Source organism: Adiantum capillus-veneris, chromosome 13 (genome assembly GCF_014529385.1).
Source record: "Adiantum capillus-veneris isolate H3 chromosome 13, ASM1452938v2, whole genome shotgun sequence".
Taxonomy (NCBI): Eukaryota; Viridiplantae; Streptophyta; class Polypodiopsida; order Polypodiales; family Pteridaceae; genus Adiantum; species Adiantum capillus-veneris.
In genome coordinates this window covers 116,023,367-116,042,574 of record NC_140943.1, presented here as the reverse complement: position 1 = coordinate 116,042,574, position 19,208 = coordinate 116,023,367, and positions in this window count along the sequence as shown.

Genomic DNA, 19,208 nt, shown 5'->3' with positions numbered 1-19,208 from the left:
TGATTTGCCTCCTGGCAAAAAGGCCATTGGTACAAAGTGGGTTTACAAGTTGAAACGCAAGCCGGATGGTGAGATCGATCGCCATAAGGCTCGACTTGTTGCAAAGGGTTATGCACAGCAAAAGGCATAGATTATGAAGAGACTTTTTCTCCCACTTGTCGTATGACTACTGTGCGTTTTCTATGTGCATTGGCAGCTCATTTTGGTTGGGATGTACATCAATCAGACATTGTTACTGCTTTCTTGAATGGTGACATATTTGAGGAAGTTTATGTAACGCAGCCTCGTGGTTTTGTCATAAAAGGACAAGAGGACAAAGCGTGCAAATGTAACAAGGCTTTGTATGGGTTGAAGCAATCTCCACCTGTATGTATGAGAAAGCTGACACTCATTTGGTCAAACAAGGCTTTCGTAACAGTCTAACAGAAAGCACATTGTATGTAAAGCGTGAGGGTGATGTATTTCTCATCATGGTTCTTTATGTTGATGATTTGCTGATCACTGGACCAAATGAGAGACATATTGCTGAATTTAAGGCTGATTTGAATGCTACTTTCAAGATGAAAGATTTGGGACTGTTGCATCATTATTTGGGTATACAGTTTAAGCAGTGTGATGGTGGTATTGCCTCGTGTCAGAAAAGTTACATAGAGACATTGCTATGTAAATTTGGACTTGAGGATTGCAAACCTATTGCCACTCCCATGGAAACAGGTTTGAAGTTGAGTCTACATGATGCTGGCGATCGTGCTGATGTCACTCTTTACCAAACTGCTGTTGGCTGCCTCATTTATGTATGCAATACGAGGCTAGATATTCAGTTTGCAGTCTCACACGTCAGCAGATTTATGCATAGCCCAGAGTCTAAGCATTGGCAGGCTATCAAGAGGATTTTCCACTACGTTAGTGGCACTTTACATCTTGGTTTGTTTTATCCCAAGGGGGGATCATTGCCGCCAGACTTACATGCTTTTTCGGACTCAGATTGGGCTGGTTGTTTTGACACGCGAGTGCCCACAAGTGGTTTTTGTTTCATGCTTGGCAGTTCATGTATATCATGGTTGAGCAAGAAGAAACCTATTGTGGCCACTTCGAGTTGTGAGGCTGAGTACAGGGCAGCAGCCTTCACACTACGGTTGAGTGTGTATGGCTCGGACGCCTTATGGCTGATTTGGGTGTTGGACAGGACACTGCCAACTCTATCCACACTGACAGTCAGAGCGCATTGGCAGTTGCGAGGAACCCAGTTTTTCATGCTCGCACAAAGCACATTGAGGTGCATTACCACTATGTCAGGGAGAGGCTCTCAGCAGGAGAGATCAGCTTGGCTTATGTGCCAACACAGGACAACCTTGCAGATCTTTTCACAAAGGCATTGTCTCGTGAGAATCTTGAAGCTTTCCGCAAAGCTTTGGGCTTACTCCCCTTTGTGGACTGATCTTGTCCTCAGGGCATGGCACTTCCCTTTACTCATGTGCCAGCTCTTGTTCACCACATCACTCCAGGGGGGATTTATTACCATATACATGTGGTAGTGATGTGTGTGAACACACTAGGACCGCCGGGGCATTTTTTCCCTCGTTAGGAGGTTTTTTCCCCCGAGCATTGTATATACGCCCATCACTCTAGGGCTATCTATCTTTCCATTGCACACTAAGTAACACACTCTATATTGTGTGCCTTGAGCTTCCTTCGTCTTCTCCAAGCTGTGTGTGTTTCTCTGCAACTCTAATTCCAACAAAAAATTGGTAAGAATCACGCAAGAGATGCTGGAAAAACAAAAACCCAAGCTCAAAAGTATGGCAAAACCTGAAGAGCTTGTGCTAAGAGACAATAAAGAAAAATCTGAAGTGGTGGTAGAATCCCACTTTGATTCAAAAGAGCCAGAAATCATAGTGTCGGATAGTGAAGATGCCTTAGACAGAATTCCATTCGTAGAGGAAGACTGGCCAAGACACTTATGGGAAAAAGTTCGAGATCAATGATGGGAGCCTAACTCTAAAGTCAGGTCCTATAGAGGAAGTCTGATTAGACAACCTACCTCCGGATATGGACATGGAATGTCTAAACCATTGACCTTGAAAACATTACCCTTTTACTTGGGAGATCACAAAGATAAATCCATAGTGTGTAAGACCACTCAAGTAAAAAAAGCGGAACAGACCCTAGAAGTAGACAACATTCATTCAATCATGTCTACACTCATCCAATGCACTCTTGCTTTGGGAGAGCTATTAAAAATCAGACGATATTTATGGAATGATCTACAGAAAACCGTAGAGAAGGTGGGGATAACCGGGCTCATCGCAAAAAATTTGGAAAGATTGAAACACAAAATGGATAAAAAGGAGATTTGATATGTTCCAATGAACAAAGTTGGAGAATATTACGAAGGGGAAGAAGGAAACACCACCCTTCCAGTGAAATATAATGACATTGAAACCATGGAAATACTGGATAGTGGGGCATGCATAGCCATAGCCACAAAAGCAGTATGGGAATCCTGGGGACAACCAACCATTAGTCAAACTCGAATGAAATTTCAATTGGCTGATGGATATATCAAAAGACCCTTAAGACTGCTAGAAAAAGTGACAGTTAATTCATGTGGGATTGAATATCAACACACTTTTGCCATAGTAGACTTTGGGAAGAAACTCAATAATGAAATCATATTGGGAAGACCTTTCATGCGACAGGTACATCTTATCCAAGATTAGGGAAACAACTATCTGTACTTGAAGCAAGTGGGATCTATAACAAGGGTTAATCTAAAAGATCACACTTATAGAGATGTCATGAAAACGCCCATAAAAGAGTTTGATTTAGTCTCTTCGGCTGAAACTAAGCTTCCATCGTGGTTAAACAAAGACAATCCTATTTGGATGTGTGGAGCTTCAGAAAACGGGAGCTTAAAAAGAGAAGAATGTATCTTAGAAAGGGATTGCACAGACGAAGCCTACATACCTGAACCCTTTCCAGAACATTTGTTTGAGCCATTTGAGTGGACTCAAATTTTAGCGACAATGGATGTATGTGTGAATACGTCAATGCCTACTCAATTTTTCAATGAGGATGGCTATGACATAATTCCCATCCAAATGATTTCAACCCTCTCCATTGAAGATGAAAATGAGGAACCCAAGGACTTGATGAAAGCTCAACAAGTCTTTTCAGACCTCTATTACGATGCAACAAATAATTTAGAAGAACACTCGGCTACTTCAGAAGGTTCAGGGTCAAAAAAAGAACATGTGAGAGCTAAGCTACTCCTGAAAGGGGGGGAGGAAAAGTTTTTTGACTTTCCTAACCAAAAAATGAGAAGACAAAAATGGTATAGACAAAAAGGAGACACCAGAAACGTGAAAGCTAGACCTATGCCATCAGTCTCTAGTAGAACACAGTTCTTGATGCAGATAGATGCACATGATTGTGTCAAGGACAAAATCAATGGCAGTATCCTTCAAACTAAAATCCAGAAATGTCAAAAACATTGAGAAAAACAAGGAAAGATACTCAAGCAAAGCCAAAGAAATAGGATAAGGAGCCAACCATGACACGAGTTGAGCGGGAAAAGAAATATCAAGAGTTGAAAAAAGCTCTAAAGCTCTAAAATGAAAACCACAGACGAGGATGGTAAGATGTAATGAGCGTTCCATCCCATTACAAAAAATATACTCTCAAAGACCAAAAAATCATAGTAGAAAAACCTGTTAGAACTACGGAAACAAGGCGAGTCCTACGAAGGGTCTGAAAACGCGAAAAAGATAGATTTGGTTGAACCAGGAGAAGAGCCTCGGCCTGCCTACATGGAAAATTACCTCATAGAAGAAGAAAAAGAAGAGCTTTTACTAAGCTTACTAAAAGAATACCGAGATATCTTTGCTTGGTCTTACAAGGATCTCAAGGGTGTTGATCCAAAAATCTGCCAACATACCATACCCATGAGAGATGATGCAAAACCAAGTAGACAAAGGCCATACACATACAATGATACATTTTCTAGAAAGATCAAAGAAGAGATTGAGAAACTAAAGGAAGCCGAATTCATTTATGAAATTGAACACACAGATTGGGTGTCTCCAATTGTGGTAGTACCCAAGAAGAATGGAAAACTACAAGTGTGTGTCAACCTCAAGAAAGTGAATGCACCTACCATTAGAGACAATTTTCCTCTTCCAATCACTGAGCATGTGTTTGAAAGAGTTGTAGTTAGATGGATTTTTGGGATACAATCAACTTTTGGTTGACCCAAAAGATCAGCATAAAACTGCTTTTGCAACGGATGGGGTATTTTTGCCTATCGGGTTATGCCCTTTGGGTTAACTAATGTTCCTACCACATTTCAAAGGTTGACAAGTCATACTTTTAAAGAATATCTTAGGAAATTCTTGGAAGTATATATGGATGATCTATGCGTACATTCATCAGTCCAGGCTGATCATTTTGAACACCTCAAAAAGGTATTCGAAAAATGTACTTTAGAGGATTTGCTTAAATCCTGAGAAGTGCACATTCATAGGTAGACAAGGAAAAATTCTTGGATATATAGTGTCTAAAAATGACATAGCTACTGATATGGATAAAATTCATATTATTGCTGATTTGCCTAGACCAACAACAGTCAAGGGGGTTCAAGCCTTCATGGGACATTGTGGGTATTACAGACGGTTCATCTACATGTACGCTATCATTGCAAAACCCATGTATAGCTTGATTACACACTTTTAATGGATGGATGAGTGTGAAAAATCCTTCATGAAGCTTAAGTAAGCTCTCACCATCAGATTGGAATAAGATATTCCACATCCATGTAGATGCTTTCGATTTTGCCATCCGTTGTATACTAGCTCAACCAGGAAACGGGAAAATTGATTTTCCTATTTCTTATACTAGCCGACAATAGAACATGGCGGAAAAGAATTATACAACCACAAAAAGGGAAGGATTAGGAATGATCTATGTCGTAAAAAAGTATAGACATTACCTATTAGCAAACAAATTTGTGTTCTTTGTGGACCACCAAGCCTTATTGTACTTGGTCAACAAGCCATGCAGCATAGGAAGAATAGTGTGATGGTTCATCATTCTTCTGGAATTTGATTTCACTGTAGTTGTAAAAAAGGGCACTACTCATCAAAGAGCAGATCATTTGTCTAGGATTGTTTCAGGAGAATCTCCTAAAGGAGTAGATGATGATCTACTAGATGCATATCTGTTCTCCGTGGAAATGATACCTCGATGGTCGAAAAATATGGTATCATTGATGACCATAGCTCAAGTGGATTCACAAATACCACTTCTTATTACAATCGGAGTAATTGAGCAATCGGCTATGTATCAATTACTAGCTGATAGGCTATACAAAAGACACCGAGATGGAATATTGCTCTTATGCATTAATCCTGAAGAAAAAACCCAATACTTAAGTCAAGAACATGTTACCATAGTGGGACTTCACTTTGCAGAAGACCAAACTATTTTTGAAGATGTGATTCTTGTCAACGAGCAAAAATGACAACACGAATAGATAGCATGCCCTTAAGACCAATGAGGAGAGCTAGAGCTTTTGAAAAATGGGGTATAGACTTTGTTGGGCCAATACAGCCACCTACTTATAGAACCCAAGCTCAATATATTATTGTAGCTACAGATTATTTGACTAAGTGGGCCGAGGCTAAAGCAACTCAAAAGAATGATGCCAGAACCACTGCCGCATTCTTATATAAGTATGTATTCACAAGATATGGACTGCCAATTGAAATTGTCAGTGATGCGGGAACTCATTTCCTCAATGAGGTAATCGAGTATCTACTGAATGAATTTATGGTCATTCATAACAAGTCAACTCCCTATCACCCACAAGAAAATGGACAAGCTGAGCATACAAATAAGATTCTTAGCTCGGTATTGACTAAAGTGGTTAGTTTAGGAAGGACAAACTGAGAAATGAATCTCCATGCTGCTCTATGGGCTTATCGAGTTTCATTCAAAACAACTTTAAATGCTACACTTTAAACTTGTTTATGGTCTTGGTGCCATACTACCAATAGAATTTCTATTACCAACACTAAGGGTAGCAAAGGATCTCGAGTGGACTGGACATGAATTGTCAGAAAGACTTCAAGATTTAGAGAAGCTAGATGAGCAAAGGCTAACTGCTATAGCTCACATCTATGCACAAAAGTGGAAAGAAAAACAATTTTTTGATTCCCATCTAATTACCAAAATCTTCGAAAAAGGAGACTTAGTTTTAGTCTATTCCCTTAAGCAACACATTCCCAAATTTAAGAAAAAGGAAAACGGACCGTTTATCATTAAAGATGTATCTTCAAGTGGAGCAGTCAAGTTGTCCACCCTAGATGGTGAACCAATGGCCAATTGGATTAGCAGATGTCATTTAAAGAAATACAATTTTCTGCTAACCAATGAATTGCTAGAAAGAATGCATGCAGCCAAGCAAAGGAAGATAAAATGATAGCAGGTTATTGATGAAGCCCAAGAAGAAGCTCGGCTTTAGGTACTCAAAAGGAAAGCTGCTCTCAAGAATCAACAAATACCTATTCCCATCAACACACTAGAAATAGATGAACGACAATGGGAATTGTAGAAAGATGCAGTGTCAACAGATGATGAATGGTTAATTGGAATGGACCTTCGCATCAAAGTACAGCTCAACAATCATAGCACAAATGCTTTGGTCGATACAAGAGCTAGAGTAAATGCAGTCAATTATTCCACGTGCAAGAAAGAAACAACTCAGTTAGAGACTATCAAAGGATGCAACAAGAACCCAACACCAACATTGGGAGTAATCAACTTGAACGTGATAATACATGGATATTCATGTCCTCATCAGTTTGTGTGCTTACTAGATGAACACATGAATGAGATGATGATTCTTGGAATTCCTTGGATGCGGACATACAAAGTAGTGCCAGATTGGAATACAAATCGGCTCAAGCTATCACTTAAAGGCGGGCAACTCATTGTTCCAATTGCACCAAGCACGGAGAAATGGAAAGGAAATTACTAGCAGAACAAACCACGAAGTAATCAATCTTATCCATCCTCTCGAATGAGATGATGATTCTTGGAATTCCTTGGATGCGGACATACAAAGTAGTGCCAGATTGGAATACAAATCGGCTCAAGCTATCACTTAAAGGCGGGCAACTCATTGTTCCAATTGCACCAAGCACGGAGAAATGGAAAGGAAATTACCAGCAGAACAAACCACGAAGTAATCAATCTTATCCATCCTCTTGACAAGCAAATGCTACAGGTAGCATGCAAGGAGTCAGGAAAATTTGGGTACAGAAAGCACAGCTTAAGGACAAACCAATTCAAATCTGGGTGCCCAAAACATCATCTCGACAAAACCAAAGATGGTTTCGAGGGTCAAAACACAAAGACGCACTTCTCCAAGAAGGGAACCTAACACGAAATGGATTTGGAAGAAAAAGGAGAACTTATCTTCTCCGCAAACTGCAAAATCAATCAAGCAATGGAGAGTAAAGCCTCAAAAACCTCAACCACACTATTCTGACCAAGATAAATCGAGATATCAATGGTGTTGGAATTAAAGTTGCAAAGAAACGCACACAGCTTGGAGAAGACGAAGGAAGCTCAAGGCACACAATAGAGAGTGTGTTACTTAGTATGCAATGGAAAGATAGATAGCCCTAGAGTGATGGGCGTATATACAATGCTCGGGGGAAAAAACCTTAAAAAGAGGAAAAAAATGCCCCGGCGGTCCTAGTGTGTTCACACACATCATTACCACATGTATATGGTGACAAATCCCCCTTGGAGTGATGCGGTGAACGAGAGCTGGCACATGAGTAAAGGGAAGTGCCATGCCCTGAGGACATGATCAGTCCACAAAGGGGAGTAAGCCCAAAGCTTTGTGGAAAGCTTCAAGCTTCTCATGAGACAATGCCTTTGTGAAAAGATCTGCAAGGTTGTCCTGTGTTGGCACATAAGCCAAGCTGATCTCTCATGCTGAGAACCTCTCCCTGACATAATGGTAATGCACCTCAATGTGCTTTGTGCGAGCATGAAAAACTGGGTTCCTCGCAACTCCCAATGCGCTCTGACTGTCAGTGTAGATAGAGTTGGCAGTGTCCTGTCCAACACCCAAATTAGCGATAAGGCGTCTGAGCCATACACACTCAATCGTAGCTGTGAAGACTGCCCTACACTCAGCCTCACAACTCGAAGTGGCCACAATAGGTTGCTTCTTGCTCAACCATGATATACTGCCAAGCATGAAACAAAAACCACTTGTGGAAACTCGCATGTCAAAACAACCAGCCCAATCTGAGTCCGAAAAACATTGAAGTATGGCGGCAATGATCCCCCCCTGGGATAAAACAAGCCAAGATGTAAAGTGCCACTAAGGTCACGGAAAATCCTTTTGACAGCCTGTCAATGCTTAGACCATGGGCTATGCATAAATCTGCTGACCTGTGAGACTGCAAACTGAATATCCAGCCTCGTGTTGTAGCCAAGAACAATTTGATAAAGAGTGACATCAGCAGGATCGCCAGCATCATGTAGACTCAACTTCAAACCCGTTTCCATGGGAGTGGCAATAGGTTTGCAATCCTCAAGTCCAAACTTGCATAGCAACGTCTCTATGTTTCTTTTTTCACAGAAGGCAATACCACCATCACACTGCTTAAACTGTATACCCAAGTAATGATGCAACAGCCCCAAATCTTTCATCTTGAAAGTAGCATTCAAATCAGCCTTAAATTCAGAAATATGTCTCTCATTTGGTCAAGTGATCAGCAAATCATCGACATAAAGAACCACAATGAGAAGTACATCACCCTCACGCTTTACATACAATGTGCTTTCTGTTGGACTGTTATGAAAGCCTCGTTTAACCAAATGTGTGTCAGCCTTCTCATACCAAGCACGAGGAGATTGCTTCAACCCATACAAAGCGTTTTTACATCTGCACACTTTGTCCTCTTGTCCTTTTATGACGAAACCACGACGCTACGTTACATAAACTTCCTCAAATATGTCACCATTCAAGAAAGCAGTAACAATGTCTGATTGAGGTACATCCCAACGAAAATGAGCTGCCAATGCACATAGAAAACACACAGTAGTCATACGACAAGTGGGAGCAAAAGTCTCTTCATAATCAATGCCTTTTTGTTGTGCATAACCCTTTGCAACAAGTTGAGCCTTCTGGCGATCGATCTCACCATCCGGCTTGCGTTTCAACTTGTAAACCCACTTCATACCAATGGCCTTTTTTCCAGGAGGCAAATCACATAAAGTCCATGTGTCATTTTCTATAAGTGCATCATATTCTGGATGCATGGCAGCCATCCAATTTTCTGAATTTTGTACTTCATCAAAAGATAGAGGCTCCTCAACATCATGTAAGCTAGATACAGCCAAAGCATAACAATCTGATGCATAAGCTGGATGGCGAGAGCCTGAACGAGTACAGCTAGACAAAGGTGCATCCAATTTACTATCACGCAAAGTGTGCACCAGCCATTTTGGCATACCTCTAGCCTGCTCATTTTCAGCCCTTTCCTCATCAAGTACATCATGTACATCTGCATTAGTAATAGGCTGATCTGTAACATTTTCAAAAACCCCCATAGGCTGTACATTTGCCTCATTGGAACTTACATTAGTATTTCCACCACTGAAAAGAGGCAACAAAGTGTCATAAATGTCCTGTGAGCTTACATTACTCTCTCTAGTACATGACAACAAGGGCTGAAACCAAAATACGCTTTGTTTGTGGATGATATAACCTATAACCTTTGCTTTCAACAGTATAACCAACAAAAATACATTTGACAGCCTTATCATCCAATTTTTTGCGATGTGTTTGTGGCACCAAAGCATATGCCAAACAGCCAAAAACACGCATGTGCTCAATAGAAGGCTTTCTATCATGCCATGCTTCATATGGAGTAATAGACTGCAAAGCTTTCGTAGGACACCTGTTAAGTACATAAGTGGCACACATGATGGCCTCAAGCCAAAAAAATGCGGCAAAGCTTGACTTTGGACCATACATCGTGCCATTTCCGTTAGTGACCTGTTTTTCCTCTCAGCAACACCATTTTGCTGAGGTGTATAAGGCACTGTACATTGGTGTTTTATCCCACGACTAGTCAGAACTGCATTAAATTCATGAGACATATACTCCCCCCCCCCGATCGGAACAGAGGGTGCCCATAGTACATTTCGAGATATTTTCAGCCATAGCCAGAAATTGTTTGAGGCACATAAAAATTTTGGACTTCGCTTTAAGCGGAAATACCCATGCATACCTAGAGTAATCATCAATGAAAGTCATGAAGTACAGGTAATTGCCCAAGGACGAAGTTTGCATGGGCCCACAAACATTACTATGCACAAGCTGCAACCTGCATGTGGCCTGAACTGAACCATCCTTTGGAAACTTAGAACGCTGCATCTTACCCAAAAAACAGCCTTCACAAACATGTTTGACAGGTGCTTCAAGAGGCGGCGAAGAAGCAACCATATCAGATTTTTGTAAACGCAGCAAACTGGCAAAATTCATATGACCGAAACGTGCATGCAAAAGTTTTGCATCTGAAATAGCCCTTGAATCAGCAACAACATTTGTAAAATTTTGTCCACACTTGCCATACAAAGTGAGCTTATACAACCCACGACACAAAAGGCTAGATACAACAATTTCATCACCAAAACTGAGATCATGAACTGTACATCTGTCATCCACAAATTTGACTACAAGTCCAAGTCTAGCAAGTGCGGATATAGAGAAGAGATTCTTCTTGATCCCAGGTACATAAAGTGCATCAACAAGTGTGAAGGAATTGCCATTTGTAGTAGTAAGCACAATCTTTCCAACTCCCTGAACTGGATAAGAGGCATTGTTGGCACAAGTGACTGAATTCCCATGAGGGACAGACTCAAGAGAAGTGAACAATTCACGATGTGAGGTAATGTGCTTTGTAGCGCCACTGTCAAAATACCACACATGTGAATCTGTAGCAACTGATAAGCATGCATCATGGACATCAGGATTGTAAGTGCACTCTGCGCTAAAATCCCATTCTGCATCAACATTAGCATTACAATCTCCTTTCATAGAAGACTCAACAATGGCTGCATTTGTAGTGGAACCAGCATTTGTAGTGGAACCACCCTCTTTCTTCTTAGCCTCTTTGGCCTTCAACTTAGGACACGACTTGATCAAGTGATCATTAGCTTTACAATAATGGCAACGCATCTTCTTTTTGCCCTTGTCACCAGAATTGCCCGACGAAGTGCTACCAGCAGAAGCATTAGGAATAGAAGTTTTGCCACTCGTAGTAGAACCATAAGAAGTGGCTACATTGCTGTTACCACCCTCTCTTTGAGAAGCAATAAAAGCCTGTTCGACTGCACGCTGTCTAGTTCTGTTTTTTCTGGAAAGTGACTCTTGCAACAGCAATGTGGATAATGCATCAAACTTGACAACTTCTGGATTTCCTTGGGTCATAAGGCTCCGAGTACTAGCAAACGTTTGGTAAGAATCTGGTAAGGCATCAAGAACAGTCTGCACAAGGGAACTGTTTGAAATGACTTCTCCTGCAGAAATAAGTTGCTCATTGATATCCTTGACACTAGCGAGGACAGTGTCCATATAATCTTCCTCATGCATAATCTTCGACTCCAGCTCTTTACGCAGAAAAGCAATTTTAGCCTCATTGCGACTTGCATAAAGACCAGCCAAAATATCCCAAGCCTGTTTTGCAGATTTTGCTGAACAAATGTGAGGAACAATGGTGCGCTTCACAGGCAATGCAATCAATGCATGAGCCTGCGCATCCTTAACATCCCAACGAGCTTGTTCTACCGTAGGCAAAACAACTCTAATAGCAGCAATCCTTGCAGCAAGACCTGCAACATCCTCAACATCGCCTACATCCTCAAAATCAGGACGTACATCAATGCCCTGCACAATATTCTAGATGCCCTTTGACACAAGAATGTGTTGCATCATTTAAGCCCACATAGGGTAATTGTCCCCATCCAACCTGTCCTCAGCAACAAACATCTTGAACACATCTATGTTGTTGTTGTCAACCATGGTAAATGCTGCACCTGATGTGAAAACTGCCCAAAAATAGGAGAAACGGAGCAAGAACAACATGTGCTATATAGTACAAACCGTAGAAGACTGTAAGGCACCTGTTCTGCAGAAAACAGCACTGACAAAAATTCTGCACAAAATGACGAAATAGCATGTGCAGTACTGTCTGTAGTGGAAACGGAGGCCGAAATGAGCCCGAATAAAAAATATGAGCAGACTAAGCTTTAAGAGCACTCCCGAAATATTTGTCGACCTGCGAACTCTCGCCAAAGCTCATTGAAATCGAAGAAAGTGAGTAGGCGTGTGCTGGAGCAGCCGACGACTAAGCCCGAGAGGACGCAACCTGCTCTTATACCAATTGTTGGAATTATGGTTGCAGAGAAACGCACATAGCTTGGAGAAGACGAAGGAAGCTCAAGGCACACAATAGAGAGTGTGTTACTTAGTATGCAATGGAAAGATAGATAGCCCTAGAGTGATGGGCGTATATACAATGCTCGGGGAAAAAAACCTTCTAAAGGGGGAAAAAATGCCCCGACGGTCCTAGTGTGTTCACACACATCACTACCACATGTATATGGTAACAAATGGCGAGTAAAAGCTCAACACCAGTCATTATTGCTACCAAAAGCTCCAAAAATCAACGTGCTAAAGCATCCTGATGGTACAATCAAGCAAAGAGCACACAAGCTACAAGAATTGCTCTTTGGAAGACAGCAACAACAAGCTTCAACATCAGAAACCCTTGAGTTAATCACTCAAGACCCACCTCTTGCACAACATAATGGTTTGAATTGCATTGATCTTCAAAGCATGGTAGAGCCAACCATGGCTAGTCATAGATACGATTTTTCATCCCATGCACACAGTCGTCCCGGAGTACGCCATCTAGGAGGGGTGGAAGAGTAATGAGTAATTAAGGGCAATGTTTGAAGAGGGAGGAAAAAAGTTTGATGTTAACGCGTGATTTTTGGAAAAATTACCTAATAATGCCCTTATAAATCATCAACATGGGAAATTTAACCGATAATATCTCTTCGATGAGTGTAAATAGTGTATATACTATCAGAAAATCATTAAAAATAGTCCTTTTTGGTATTTTTTTGTCATTTTTCTTGATATTGATACTTAAAAATAGAGAAATCCAACAAAAAACAATAAAGATGTGTTTTTTAATGGATTTCTTAATTATTGGATTTTCACTTTGCTTTTTTAGCGCATTTTGTTATTTTCTTTGATTTTTTCAATTGACAGGTCAAAAATTAATAATAAATAGCAATGGAGCTCATATGGAAAAATTGAAGACACGGTGGTGATCAGAAGGACAAGGCGGACAAGCACAAAAAATTTCAATCAAATCGACAGATGGAAGCGAAAAGCCTAAATTAGGCGGCCATGCCTACTTTTGCAGAATTCTTGCAGAATAAGCTACAGGAATTCGATTGGGGAAATTTTTGACTCTAACATAGATTTCACGGCCTTGTAGGACTAATAGGGGAATCTGGGAAAAGTTGGTTCGGGAAGTCCGAGTATAGATACCCAAGGTAGGCTAAAATCACCTCATTTCCACTTGTTGCCTTTAGAGAGAGAGCTTTTCAACTTCTTCGCGCGTACTTTCCGGAGTCTACAATTGTCCATTTTCAGCATCGTTTCACACAAGACATGAGGGGTCAATTCTTTACTCATTAATGATCCATTTTGTACGGCCGGTAGCTAGTCTAAACCCCTAGAAAAAACTCTAGAATCCGAGCAGTGCACGAAGACCTACGACAAAAAATCGACCATAGCGGCCAGTCAGCTCAACCAAATCGGATGAGATTTGAACGGTAGCATGCCCCAACATAATAGAACACTTCTATAGCAACAGTTGACCATTCGACAAGGATCGAGGGGGTCCCAAATATAAAAACTAGGTTTTTGAAAGATGCCAGAATTAGATTCTGACTCCACAGACAGCTTATCTACAAGGTTTGTACACAATGTATATGATTAGTTTTGTGAAATCAATCAAGCAAAGCCCTCGAAAAGCAAAAAACGGCTTGAAGATTACAAAGCGTCAAATTCAACATACGAGGTCAAACTGACTCCAAATGGACCAAAATTGGATGAGTTGCTTCACAACTATGTTGCGGACAAGTCCATAGCCTTAAAAGTGGCTAACCAACTCAACAGGCAGTGAAGTCACAAAAATCGGTGATTTCAGAGTCGACAAAGCTCAAAGTGATATGGTGGCAAGACCAAACTTTACCAAATTCAATTTAGGACTTGTTTTAGGTGTATAGAATGTGTTTAGGTCAAAATATTTAAGTTTTGTAAGAAAAATGTGACTGCTATAAATAATCACGATTATTTACTTTTGCACTATTTGGACTTGAAAGTTGCATCATCACCTCACCTATCACTTGTACACACCTATTCATGCCAAAATTCAAGTATGAGCCAAATGATCACATATAACTTGGAAAATTGCCAAAAAACGCAAAGAAGTCTTTGCAAGCCAAATTTTGAGTTATGAAACACATTTTTGATCCAAATCACCTCATATCACATACACAAGGTCTATACAATGCCTAGAACCAAGTTGTACCAAAAAATATTCATTTTGGTAGAAAAGTTAATAATCGTGATTATTTACTTTTTGGCCAAATGGGAGAAATTTGCAATTTGGCCATCATACATCCAAAGTACATGATTTCCTAAGACCACTAGCCAAGTTTGAACAGATTTGGATCTCAGAATCTCAAAATCTCTTTACATCTTCTGTTTGAGTGACCTAAAGCCTAAATCTGGCACCATTTTCACCCTGTGCATCCAAATGAGTCCATATTTCACTCAGAGTATCTATTTGGTATATACTTCAAGCCTGTAATACCAAATTTGCAAAAAGTTGAAAAAATTACTCAACTGTAAATAATCACGATTATTTACTTTTGTTGCAATTTTTTGTTTGGACTTCATAATTTTGATCTTTTCATGTTTTTATGCATCTATGCATGTTCAAAAATTGATTTGAAGCAAATTGGACCAAATTTGTTAGCATTTTAGACTGAAGGACATTTCAGAGAGAATTGCCAAATTTGCTAACTTTGACACTCAATTCACTCAACAGGAGCCATGCAAGCAGCAGAGAGGGCCAAGAAGAAGCTCAATCAAAAAGAAAATTTGCTAGAGCTACCACCATACCAACTGGACCCCGATTCAGTCAAAACCGCCAAAGAAACCTATCTGTCAAGAGAACAGCTTGAAGAGCATAACACCAGTGTTCAGCGGAAGATTCAAGAGCGAAGAGGGACATCAGGCAGAGCTGCAACTTCTACCAAAAGAAGTTTATGATGTCGCCGCAAAGCCCCAGACCAAGGAAGCCAACAGGAGGCTTGGTCTCAGAGAATATTATGAACAAGAGCCGTGTGGAGTGCACTGACTTCCAAAAAGCTTATGAGCTTTTGTCCACGATCAAAGAAGATGGAACCACTCAAATCTCTGACCAGCAAGGTAACAAAGTTGAAGTGGTGATTACCAAAGAGATAGTGGCAGAGACACTCAAACTGCCAACAGAGGGAATGACAATGAGGGCAAGAGATAGAAAGACGGCACGAACTTTCACCAAGGAAACCGTCGTTGCGACATTTGCCGACCTCATTCATAAACAGGTGGAAGAGTCCACAAGGTTGTACCACCAACACTTCCACTTCCTTGCCAAAAGACCACCAAGGTATACGACACCAAATCATGCGATTGCCACAACCTTTACGCAAGTCCTCAAATCAACAACCATACAACCAATTGACCATGCACAATATGTTTTGTCCACATTGAAAGGGACAAAGAAAGAAGAAAAAATCACATATCTGGGTGCACCAGAGGTTCTGACCAGGATTTCTTACCATGCTATCGGCATGGCCGACAACTTGCTACCTGTCCTAGATCACAACACTTGGATAGTGTCAGCACAACCTTCTCCTCGAGCTACAAGATCTATGAAGAGAATCTACAAATCTGACGAAGATTCTGTTGAGAGCTCGCCAGAACGGCACAACAGTGAAAGATCTGATAATGAGGAAAGAAGAGCACGAATCAAAGAAATGAAGCAAAAAGCTCTGGCAACACACCAGGAGGAACTTGTACAAAAACAAGCCACATTTGAAAGAGAAAAAACAATCTTACAAATACAGCCGTCAAGCACAAGGCAAGGACCTAGCAAAGTGGGTGCGCATTGGATTGAAAGGGCCAAGAACAAAACACCATGCCAGGAAACAAACAGAAGATCCCACCGAATTACTGGAAAAGATGTATCAGGAAGCAGAAGCCTTGAAGCTGAAAGAAACCCAAGAAGCGGAACAGAAAGCTAAGGAGGCGGCGGAGCAGCAAAAGCAAGAAGAGGAAGCCATTGCACAAGGAGCAGCACAACATGATCAAGGTGATGTGTCTCCCCGTTCTTCTTCACCCGTTTCTAAACAGCATGATCACCCCATGCCAAGCCCACCACCATCACCAGCAGTTAGAACCACAACAACTGATCCAACAAAAGAGATAGAGCATGAACAGCAAGAAGCAGCGGAATCTGCACAATAGGCAGCTAGTACACAAGAGCCACACAAACAAGAAAAGAGGATACCAAGGAAACACCTTCTACCTCTACACAACAAGAAAAGACAGAGGCATCCATGAAGCGTCAGGATGACAAAGTAGAGGAGGCCGAAGCACAGCCTCAAGGGCAAGAGCAACCAGCTGCGACCACAACCCCACCAAGAGAGACACGAGAGACTTCCAAGACATTTAAGCAACTAGCAAGGAATGAAGACTGGCAATCAAACCCGGGGAGGTCACCTAATAAAAATGTAACCTATCAGGTGAGTTCAACAAAAAGGGTATTTAAAGTTCTTAAAACTTACAGGAATATATATACAGAAGGGCATTATTTTTCAAATTTGAAAAAAACTTACAGATTTTAAAAGAAAAGGGTACATTATATTCTTAACAAAATTCACAGATAAGGGGTTTTACAAACATGTCTTGAAAGCATGTGATATGGTAGTTTTACACATAGTGAACCCCTAGAGCAATCAAACGACGAAGTGATCCTGCAAGTTAACGAGTATGCCAAGCAAATGCAAGACATGATTGAACGACTTTGCTCAGCAGCACTTAGCCGTAGCACAAGGGCCAATGAAGTAGAGATGGTGATTGATGCACTCCAAGGGGAGTTAGACGAACGATTAAACATCATCACCGATCTACAACGGCAACTGCAAGAGTTGAAAGCGGAAGCTGAACAACATTGTTAACCCTCACGCACATCCTATCACCTAAGATGGACACCGTATTATTTATTTGGGAGAGTCAGGTACCGGGCTTGTCGGTCCAATAGGAAAAGGGTAAGAGTGTTTGCTGATGAGAGGCGCACTCTAACTGGAACATTCAAGGGATTAGTTGGCTAAGTATGGGTTCCCAAGTGTGAATGGGGAGAGCTCATATAATAGTCAACTAAACCTAAAATTCACTCATTCTCTCATTTGTGCAATTGAAGAGTGCTCTTGCTCCATCTCCATCTTCTTCTTCTTCATCTCCTTGTGTGTGTGTGTATGCGTGAGAGAGAGAGAGAGAGAGAGAGAGAGAGAGAGAGCAATCGAGCATTGCGACGACGGCATGGCGGTGGTAAAGCGGTTGAGCGCGACGTAGTGGCGGCTCCTTCTTCTTTGCGGTGAGGAATCCTCCACGATAGCAAGCATAGAGCGGTGAGTGACACACCATCGCCATCTTTGAGCTTACTACTGTAGGCTAGTTGCATGCTTGGAGCCATTTGCGGCTTGCACACAGTGTATCGGCAAGTTCCTTGCATTGACACGTGCGACAGACACACACAAACATCAACTCACAAGGGATAAACAATAGAAAGAGATGGAGGAGCTCGGTGATTTTCTTACGAAATTTTCAGATGCATGCAAAGCAAAAAATGAACAGCTGACAGAAGTTACCAACGAACTTCTAACAACAACCCTGTCAGTTCAAAAAATGCAAGTACAATTAGATATAGCAAATGCTTTCCTACAGTACTCAGAGCAAATAATAAATGATCATGCAATTTTCTTACGGCAAATTAGAGAAAATCCCGCAGTAGCCTCGATCAAAGGAATAGACGAGGTCTACAAAGCATTAGAGAAAAAGAATCAAGACCTTGAGTTGGAGCAGTCTCAGCGCAGAGACCTGGTTTTAATGCAAGTGCAAAGAGAAGAAGACCTGCTGAAAGAAATAATTGAACTTAAAAGAGTCAACCAGTTATTAAGAGAGGGACGACCAAAAACACAAGAGGAGGCAGGCACTTCAGAGCAACCACAGATAGATATCCCCTTAGTTTCATTCACTGAGATGGAGACACAGCCAGCAAAAGAACTAAGTGGTGAGGAAGAATTTCAAGTACACCTAACCGAAACAGATACAATGCCAATGGTCCAGCTCTCAAAGGCTGAGAAAGATGCACTAAAGGAGAAAATTACACAAGAGGTAGATGAGCAGTGGAAGGTAGCAATGGATTGGGAGATGAAAGTTCTTCACTCCGTTAACTTTACACAACTCACTCCCCATCAAATCAATGCACAATGGCACCAACAATCCTTGCCCTATTCTTTGATTAAGGTGGAGTGGCTACAAGTTAAAGAAAGGCTTTACACAAACATGCAAATCGAGGGTGCATATCAAGACCACCCGAAGTGGAGGCTGAGCTGGCTGGACAAGAATCCAAGGTATTTGATTCTGTTCACAAGAGCACCTGCGGCCCTACAAATGGATCCTACTTTCTGTCCTCTACCAAGAGTAAGGACCTGGCAAGCACATGAGGCACTAACAAAGAAGCAGCCAAGTTGGCTGAATTACCCCAGATTTCCTGATCCATCGAAGGGATCACCGACAAAAGAGTACATGGTAACGGGCGCCATGTCCTTCTTCAGAAGTCTACCAGATCTATTTTGTGTAATGTTATACAAAATCTTCCGAATGCTGCTCACCTGCATCAAAATATTCCATGAGCCAGAGCAAGCAGGCGCCCCTTGGATGTCATTCCTTGAGGGTAACAAAGGTTTGTGCTATGATCTCAGTGGCC